The sequence below is a fragment of the Lactuca serriola genome, chromosome 5 (genome assembly GCF_051521515.1).
Source record: "Lactuca serriola cultivar US96UC23 chromosome 5, Lser_US96UC23_V15, whole genome shotgun sequence".
In the NCBI taxonomy this organism is placed as follows: domain Eukaryota; kingdom Viridiplantae; phylum Streptophyta; class Magnoliopsida; order Asterales; family Asteraceae; genus Lactuca; species Lactuca serriola.
This window is the reverse complement of record NC_136412.1, coordinates 272,332,223-272,341,945: the sequence shown is the minus strand read 5'-3', so window position 1 is coordinate 272,341,945 and position 9,723 is coordinate 272,332,223.

The window sequence follows — 9,723 nt, the reverse complement described above, 5'->3', positions numbered from 1 at the left end:
AAAATGAAAAATTATTTTGAAAATTCACGTTGTTACACAAGCATGTTATGGATGTGGTGGGACCGGACACTTCAAGAGAAATTGCCCAAAGGCAACAGCTGGCAACATGGGGAAAGTGCTAGCTATGGTCCAGGAGGAGGCTGTCGCTGATCCTACCCTAGTTTCGGGTACGTTCCTCCTTAACAACTCTTATGCATGCATTTTTTTATAGTGGTGCGGACAGAAGTTTTGTTAGTCATGTATTCAAGCATAAATCCCAACCTCTAACCGAAACCTTTACCATCGAGATGGCTAATGGTAAGAAAGAGAGCACTGTCAACGTATTCATAGGTTGTATTCTTACCCTAAATGATTATTCATTTCCCATCGATCTTATGTCAGTCTCCATTAAGAGCTTCAATGTCATTATCGGCATGGACTGGTTAAGTCTTCATCGTGCCGATATCCTTTGTTTCGAGAAAGTCATTCACCTCAATCTGCCTAGCGGCGAAGCCCTCATCATTTATGGTGATAAACTCAGCTCAAACCTCTGTATCATATCCTGCATCAAGGCCTAAAAATATCTGCGAAAAGAGTGTCAAGCGTTCCTAGCCCACATCGTTAACGAAATGCAGGAAGTTAAGGATCTCGAGAGCATCCCCGAAGTCTGCAACTTTCCTGATATCTTTCCTGAAGATCTCCCCGGAATCCCTCCCGAATGCCATGTCGAGTTCCCAATCAACTTAATCGCCGGAGCTACCCCTATATCCAAATCCCCGTACCATCTAGCACCGGCAGAAATGCAAGAGTTATCCAGCCAGCTCTGTGAACCACTGTACAAAGGATTTATTAGACCGAGCTTCTCACCCTAGGGAGCCCTGGTCTTATTTTTGAAAAAGAAGGATGGATCCTTCCGGATGTGCATAGATTATCGTGAACTAAACAAGCTCACCATCAAGAATCACTATCCTCTTCCCCGAATCGACGACCTCTTCGATCAACTATAAGGAGCCAGTTACTTCTCAAATATAGACTTAAGATCAGGGTACCATCAGTTGCGAGTCCATGAGGATGATATTCCTAAGACAACATTTCGGATTCGGTATGGTCACTATGAGTTTGTAGTGATGCCCTTTGGTCTAACCAACGCACTGACGGTATTCATGGATCTGATGAATCGGGTGTGCCGCCCTTTCCTAGACAAGTTCGTGATAGTATTCATTGATGATATACTTGTCTATTCTCAAAGTGAGGAAGATCATAGACAGCACTTGAGGATAGTGCTAGAAAATTTAAGGGCGGAGAAACTATATGCAAAAATCTCTAAGTGTGAATTTTGGATCAGAAAGGTAACTTTCCTCGGTCACGTGGATTTTATTGGGAAACATACAAACATTTTTACAGATTCAATGACATGTTTTCATTACAAAAATATGTTTATGAACTCACCAGCTTTATGTTGATACTATTTCAAAATCGCTTGTATTCTCAGGAAATCAGTAGATAGGTATTCCCACAGGCTTTTAAGAAGACGGAGCATATAAAGTCACGTCTTTTTTATTTTGTCATACTTTAGATGTATACAAACTGTGTATCAAACATATGTAAATATCTATATTTCAATGTAATGGTTGTGTTACTTTGATTACTATGATGCAATTGTTGTGATATTAAACATGACGTCATCCACCCCTGAACGTTTTTGCCGATTCGGTTTGGAGGTGTGACATTTAGGCTGTTTATATAGTGCAGTCAGGAAACCCTAGATAAGCCTAAAGTCAAGATTATCTTAAAATCGGGTAATTATGCATTTTCCTGTTTATCCACCTAAGACTATTCTAGAAACCTTAAGGCTTCAAGAAACAGTCCAAGCCTAATGGATGGTTCTAGAATGTCTCTTGCTCAACTATTGAACAATTACATTTCAGTCCCTACACTTTTAATTAATTCATTTGATCCCAAAATTATTTTCAATTAATTACTGATTAAATATTAATTAAATATTACTATTTCTAATTAATATATTATTTTCATAATATATTAAAAATTCATTTATTTCAATTTATTAATCAAATTACAAAATCAAAACTCTCTCTCTCTCTCTCTCTCTCTCTCTCTCCAAATCATCATGTCTAGTTGCTAGTCTTGAGGGCAACCCAAAAGGATTGAGCTACTATCAACTCAAGTATATATACCAATTATATTTATGAGCTTAGACACCTTATCCAACATACCATTATCTCACCACTTATGGATACAATCAGAGAGGCTCGGGCCGAGGGATTCAAAAGGAAGAACTAGAAGAAGTTAAATATCATAGGTCGTATTGATATATTCTTCGCCGATTATCGGGAGCTTTTGACCCAATGCGGGAGAGTTTGGATTCAAGTTTCTGGTGGAGTCCATCAGACAGTATTAGATAAGGTACATAAGTATAGGTTATGAATTCAACCTGGAGCCACCAAGATGTATCAATAATTGAGACTCAATTATTGGTGGCTCCGCATGAAGTGGGAGATAACATGGTTTGTCGACAAATTTCTGACCTGTAGGAAAGTTAAGGCTAAGCATTAGAGACCACACGACAAGTTGTAGCCTTTAGATGTCCTTGTGTGGAAATAAAAGCAGATCTCCATGGATTTCATCACTAAGTTACCACGGACGACCAAGGGACTCGATGCTATTTAGGTTATTGTGGATTGTCTAACCAAAAGTGCCTATTTCCTTGCTATTCGGGAGAGCTAGTCGGCCGAGAAATTGGTTGTCGTTTATATTCGAGAGGTAGTTTCTTATCACGAGGTACTTGTGTCTATAGTCTTGGATCGGTATGTTCTCTTTACTTCTAAGTTTTGGAAGAGGTTCCATGAGAAGTTGGGTACCCCGATTTGCTAGGGAGATGTTGGGCAGAGAGTCATGGGGAGTAGATAGGTGGTACTCAAGACGACCAAGCTCATTAAATAGGTTAGATAAAGATTGTTGATGGCTCAAAGCTGGTAAAAGAGCTATGCGGACCAACACCGTTTAGGGTTAGAGTTTCAGGTTGGAGATATGGAACTTCTGAAAATATCCCCTTATTATTAACTTCAGGAAGCAGGGAAGTTAGGCCCCGGGTTTATTGTTCCGTTCTAAGTTGTGGCTAGTGTGGGTGTAACATCCTGAGTTCGGGTATATCAATTTGATTATTTATTTATTGTTTTATTGAGGAACTCGACGAGTTGATGCCTCAACTCGTCGAGTAGAGTCTGATCTTTTGGCGCATTTTCGCGACCGGACTCGACGAGTCGGGGCCTGACTTGCCGAGTCGGTGCTGATTGGGAAAACCCTAATCCCCGGGTTTGCGAGCCTATTTAAAGACCTTTATGGCCTTTATTTGCGGCCACCTTGTTCCAGAGTCGTATGTAGAACTCGACGAGTCGAACCGGGTTGCCATGGAGGAAACTCGCCGAGTCGTATGTAGAACTCGACGAGTCGAACCGGGTTGCCCCGGGGTCTGACTCCAGTGGTGACCCGGTGAGTTGAGGGGTGACTCTGTGAGTCGAGTGAGGATTAGAAAGGAAAGAGTCTGTGGGGACGACGGGACTCGCCGAGTCGTCGTATACACTCGGCGAGTCTGGTCAAATGGACAGTTGACTTTTGGGTTGACTTTTAGGGTTTGTTAACAAATGGGCATTGGGTCTGTAGAGGGGTAGAATGGTCTTTTACCCTTCTAGGGATTTGCATGAGAGAATATCTAATTGTGAAGAGACATTTATTTAGTGAAATTTATTATTGTGACTAGGCGGAGGCTAGGGCAGTATTCTGTTTATCGAGATATTACCGAGATTCATGAGGTAAGCGTTCTCACTATACTTTACCTAGAGTGATAATCAGAGCTATGTGACAGTGTATCTTGTATGCTATTTATGTGTTGTGATTCTATGTGATATGTGATATTCATGATTTAGAGTTTACAGAGTTTGGACCAGTGGGTCCATAGAGTTATGGGACCAAGAGGGTGCCACAAAGATATTCGACCAAAGGGTCATCAGAGTTACATCCTTGAGTGGCTGATATGTGTTTAAGTGGTATTTTGGGGAACTCACTGAGCATTTATGCTTACAGAGTTTTGTGTATGTGTTTCAGGTACTAGTGATGATCGGGGGAAGGCACCGACATGATCTGTACACACTCATGGAGCTTTTGTTTATATGATTAAGGGATATGTTTTTCTATGATGACAATGGATACTCGATGTTTATTATTATTTTATGAATGAAAGTATGTTTTAAAATTGTGAAAAATTATTTGAAAATTGGGTGTTACAGTGGGAAAGGTAGCATAACGAATGGATCTTCGAAGAAGCTAAATCAGATTCACAACACTTTTCATGTTTCCCAATTGAGGAAACGTGTGACCAACGAGTCTGTTGTCGTTCCATTAAATGATATCTAGGTTGATGATCGCCTGAATTATATTGAGCGACCAGTGGACATTCTTGATAAGAAGACGAAGGCCTTACGCAACAAGGTGGTACCCTTGGTCAAGGTGCAGTGGAAGCACCGGAAGGGCTCAAAATAGACATGGGAGCCTGAGGCGGAGATGCGCGAGCACTACTCGGATCTATTTTTAGGTGAGGATTTTGAGGGAGAAATCTAGTTCTAATGGGGGAGAGTTGTAACACCTATTCCAGGTAAATGACTCATTTATGTTTTTGGTCAATTAAAGCTATAAATTATGGATTTTGATATGGTCACAACGTGATGAAAGATACATCATGAATTGGTCATTGACGCATAAAACGTGCATCGATTATGTGGGTCATGACGTGACGGGCATGTGGTTACGAGGTGATGACAACCTGGGTATTTGTGACATCCCCAAAATCTCGGCCAGAAAAGACCGATTTTCATTTATGCTTTTAAAATATTTTCAGAGTAAATCCTTTTGATTTGAAAGAGTTGCGGAATTTGTTCCCAAAAACAAAACATGATAAAACATTGTTTACCGAAGCATTTCATAAAAGAAATGTATTTTTTCATTATATAATCAAAACTCGGGGTGTCATGTTCCGATACAGACCAATAAGCATAAACGATAACATTACAAGTCATTCAACAAATATATACATATACAGACTTGTAAACAAAACAACTTGATGGTTCATCCATCTCATGCCCTTCCGCCACTACCTGTAATACAATTTAAAACTGAGTGGGTCAGGCTTGGGAGCCTGGTGAGCATATAGGGTTTTCAACCCACAATAAATATCATATTTAATTTTCACCAACCAACAATAACCCAATTACCCATTCCTGTTATTCAGACTTTAATGTCCCTAAAACAACTAACATAAGGGACCTAGTCTAAGAATATTTCATCGGGGCGACAACACATGCTTCGGGGGTACCTCAGCAATATAAGTCAAATAAGGCAACCATGAGGGGGATGGAGTACAGCGAATGAACACCCAAGTTCATTAACACCTACAGGTGGCGAACCTGCTAATGTTTCCACAAGACTGTCTAGAATAGCCAGTGGTCGTCATCTAAACTCCGCTAGATGACTCAATCAAACAACAACGAGGCCTCTCATCTGTTTATTACACACCAACTGTCTACCCATGTTCTACCCAACATATTAGTAGATAAAAATATACATTTGTATACCTAATTTAAAGAAAACCTGTATAGCATGCTTTAATCAACACATATATCACATAACAGATGAGGCACACACACACATAACACATATCTCATAAAGAAATAAGCAGATCTATAAGATAGAAGAGAGTGAATACACATTCACACATAACACAACCAAATATATACACATAGCACGTATTTTTATATATAATACTTCGTATTATTGTATTTGGAAAATAACTACACACTCACTTGATCAGAAGATGATCGAACAACACTACGGCTTATAGAAGTAGTAATCCACAGCAGATCTGGAAGATCTTCACAAAAATCGAACTTCTCGCGGGCAGAGCTTCGACTCGGGAACCGCACTTCTCGGGATCTTCGGGGTCTCGGGACTTGCCTCGGGGCTAGAGTATGATATCGGGGCTTCGGGATAGCTTCGGCACGAAAAACGATGCAAAAGACTAGAGAGAAGAGAAGAAAATGAACAACAAATAAGGCTGTCTTCGGATCCTTTATATAGAGGCTGGAAGCCTCAATTACGCGGGGCGTACAGCAGTACGCAGCGCGTACTGCTCCAATGATCGTAAGCGCATGCGTCATCCGAAGCCACTTGCTGCAATGTCGACACCCTCGGAGTACGCGGGGCGTACTCGAGTACGCGACGTGTACCTCGGATCAGATTAATGACTCGTTCGGATAATGCTTCCGAATTTTGAATTAAAAATAAATACAAAATAATTAATAAACTTCGGAAATTCATATCTTCTTCATACGAACTCCGTTTTCGACGTTCTTTATATCCACGCGAAGGTGAGACTACGCTCTACGACTTTCGTTTAGACTCCGTCGGCTAATTTTGACTTTATTTTTATTATTTATTTTTAATAGGCCGGGACAGAAACTTTCGTTATAAATTCATAACTTCTTCGTTTGACGTCCGTTCTCGCCTAACTTTTTATCGTTTCAATACCAACAATGAGATCTTCGATTCTCATTTAGATTGCTTCGGCTAACAACCGCTCGATCTCAAATCGAGTAAAACAGGCTGTATATCGCTAAACCGGAACTTCGATAAATCATAACTTCCTCATACGAAGTCAGATTTGGGCGTTCTATATATATTCGGAAACCTCGTTTCAATTACTACAACATTAACCAAAGACATTAAGTTTATTTTACACTTAAATTTTGACGCTTATTTTTATTCTTAATTAATCAAACCACATAATTAAGCAATTAAGCACAAAACACATAATACTCAAATAATACAATCTTATTACTTCAAAATGGGTTACAAAGGTTAACCTAGACTATTACATTGCTAAAAATGGCAAGCCCGGAAACACAGGCGTTACAATTCTCTCCACCTTAGAATGATTCCGTCCCCGGAATCACACATCAACAAACAAATTCGGATAGCGACTCAACATGTCACTCTCCGTCTCCCAGGTGAGATTCGGCCCATTCGTGTGTTTCCATCGGACAAGCACTAACCCAACCATTTTGCGTCGCAACTTCTTAGTCTTTCGGTCAACAATTGCCTCTGGTTCTTCAATCAACCTTCTGTTCTCATCAATTCTCAATTCAGAAATTGGAATTATATCGGGAACTTCTTCCGTGAACTTCCTCAAATAACACACATGAAAGGTGTTGTGAATTCCATTCAGTTCTTCGGGTAATTCGAGCTTGTAAGCTTGGTTCCCAATCCTCTGAAGGACTTTAAACGGTCCAATAAACCTTGGACTCAACTTTCCCCTTTTTCCAAATCTTATAAGTCCCTTCCACGGCGAGACTTTAAGCAAAACCGAATCTCCAACCTCAAAAGTCATCGGTCTTCGCTTCTTGTCATCATAGCTCTTTTGACGATCCTGAGCTGTTAACATTTTTTCCCTAATTATTTTCAACTTGTCAGCAGTTTGATGAACCATCTCCGGTCCCATAAACTGCTTTTCCCCAGCCTCAAGCCAACAAGACGGCGTACGACACTTCTGTCCATACAAAGCTTGATAAGGTGCCATCTTAATGCTCGAGTGAAAACTATTATTATAGGAAAATTCTACCAACGGTAAATGTTCATCCCAATTACCTAGGAATTCCAAGGTACATGCTCTCAGCATATCTTCAAGTGTTTGTATTGTTCTTTCACTCTGACCATCAGTCTGCGGATGGTAAGCTGTGCTTAAACATAACTTGGTACCCATTTCCTCTTGTAGACTTTTCCAAAACCTTGATGTGAAACGGCTATCACGATCCGACACAATCGTTAACGGAACACCGTGAAGCCTCACAATTTCCTTCACGTAAGAATTTGCAAGCTTCTCCATAGACCATTTCTCCCTGGCCGCTATGAAATGCGCACTCTTAGTGAATCGATCAACGACCACCCAAATCATGTCGTGACCATTCTTTGTTCTGGGCAGTTTAGTGACAAAATCCATAGCAATGTCTTCCCACTTACCCATAGGCACAGGCAATGGTTCTAAACTCCCGTAAGGTTTCTGATGTTGTGTCTTGACTCTCGCACAAGTCACACACTCGGCCACATACTTTGCAACATCAAGCTTCATCGTCGGCCACCAGTAGTAGGGTTTCAGGTCCCTATACATTTTAGTGCTACCCGGATGAATTGAGTACATGGTTTTGTGAGCTTCTTCCATCAGAAGATCCCTAATTCCTCCTGACTTAGGTACCCAAATACGATCTTCGAATACCTTCAGTCCATGACCGTTAGTACCAAACACCAACGTTTTACCCAAACGTTCCTCCTTTCGGTCATTTTTCTCAGAAGCTTCCTCTTGAGCTTTCTTTATACTTTCCACAATAGTCGAGACAACTTCAATTCTCAACGCTCTTGGCCTCTTCCTTTCAAGATTGACTTTCCGACTGAGAGCATTAGCAACAACGTTAGCTTTACCGGGGTGGTAAAGTATCTCGCAGTCGTAGTCTTTAAGTAATTCTAGCCAGCGTCGTTGCCTCATATTCAATTCTTTCTGATTAAAGAGGTATTGGAGACTCTTATGATCAGTGAAAAGTTTGCACTTCGTGCCATAGAGGTAATGCCTCCATATTTTCAGAGCGAAAACTACCGCTGCCAACTCCAAATCATGAGTAGGGTAATTCTTTTCATGCTCTTTCAGCTGTCGAGACGCATATGCTATCACCTTTTCTCTTTGGGTCAAAACACAACCCAATCCAACACCAGACGCATCACTATAAACAGCGAAGTCTTCAACTCCATCGGGTAGAGAAAGTATCGGTGCCTCGCATAGCTTCTTCTTTAACTTCCCGAATGCTTCTTTATGCTTCTCACTCCAAGCATAAGTAGCTCCTTTGTGGGTCAAAGCTGTCAATGGAGTAGCAATCGAAGAAAAGCCTTGGATAAACCTGCGGTAATATCCGGCTAATCCCAAAAAGCTTCGAATCTCCGTGGGACTTTTCGGTTGTTCCCACTTCGTCACAGCTTCGATCTTCGCTGGATCAACCATTATCCCTTCTTGGTTGACCACGTGACCCAAGAATTGGACCTCACGAATCCAAAAATCACATTTGGAGAACTTCGCATAAAGCTTCTCCTTCTTCAAAACTTCTAACACTTCTCGCAAGTGTCTGCCATGCTCCTCCTGGCTTTTTGAGTAAATCAGAATGTCGTCTATGAACACTATCACGGATTTATCAAGGAACGGGTTACAAACCCTATTCATCAAATCCATGAACGTTGCTGGAGCATTGGTTAGTCCAAACGACATAACCAAGAACTCGTAGTGTCCATATCTAGTTCTGAATGCAGTCTTCTCGATATCTTGCTCTCTTACTTTTAGCTGATGATATCCTGACCTAAGATCGATCTTCGAGAAATAGCTCGAACCTTGTAATTGATCAAACAGGTCATCAATCCTCGGCAACGGATATCTATTCTTTATTGTTGCCTTGTTCAGCTCTCTGTAATCGATGCACATTCTCATACTTCCATCTTTCTTCTTTACAAATAACACCGGAGCTCCCCAAGGCGATGAACTAGGTCTAATGAAACCTTTGTCCAATAACTCCTGAAGTTGCATCATCAGCTCCTTCATCTCCGTCGGTGCTAATCGATAAGGTGCTTTTGCAATTGGTGTGG